Raw genomic sequence first — 338 nt, 5'->3', positions numbered from 1 at the left:
AGGAGGGGAATAGAGATAATTATAATTTGCTTCTGTTTTAGAGCCAAATAAGGGTGTTTTTTTCCCCCTGAAGTGTTTACTCTAAAAAAAAAATTCTCCCGTTTTAATAAGATATTGTCTTAATCTCTAAGTGTCTTATTTTATCATGTACCTTAAAAACTGAGCATTCATCCTGACCTTCCCACTGCTACCTGACAAGTGTACATGGTTTGATCTGCCCCTCCATTTCACTACACAATTTATGCCAACACCACAAGGGCTAAAGGAGCTGTTACACTGCTCTGTATGGAATTAAGGCAGCTCTAAATACTAATGAACAAATACTCTATTTGATATTG

The sequence above is a fragment of the Geospiza fortis genome, unplaced genomic scaffold (genome assembly GCF_000277835.1).
Source record: "Geospiza fortis unplaced genomic scaffold, GeoFor_1.0 scaffold450, whole genome shotgun sequence".
In the NCBI taxonomy this organism is placed as follows: Eukaryota; Metazoa; Chordata; class Aves; order Passeriformes; family Thraupidae; genus Geospiza; species Geospiza fortis.
Note: the sequence above shows the minus strand (reverse complement) of the source record.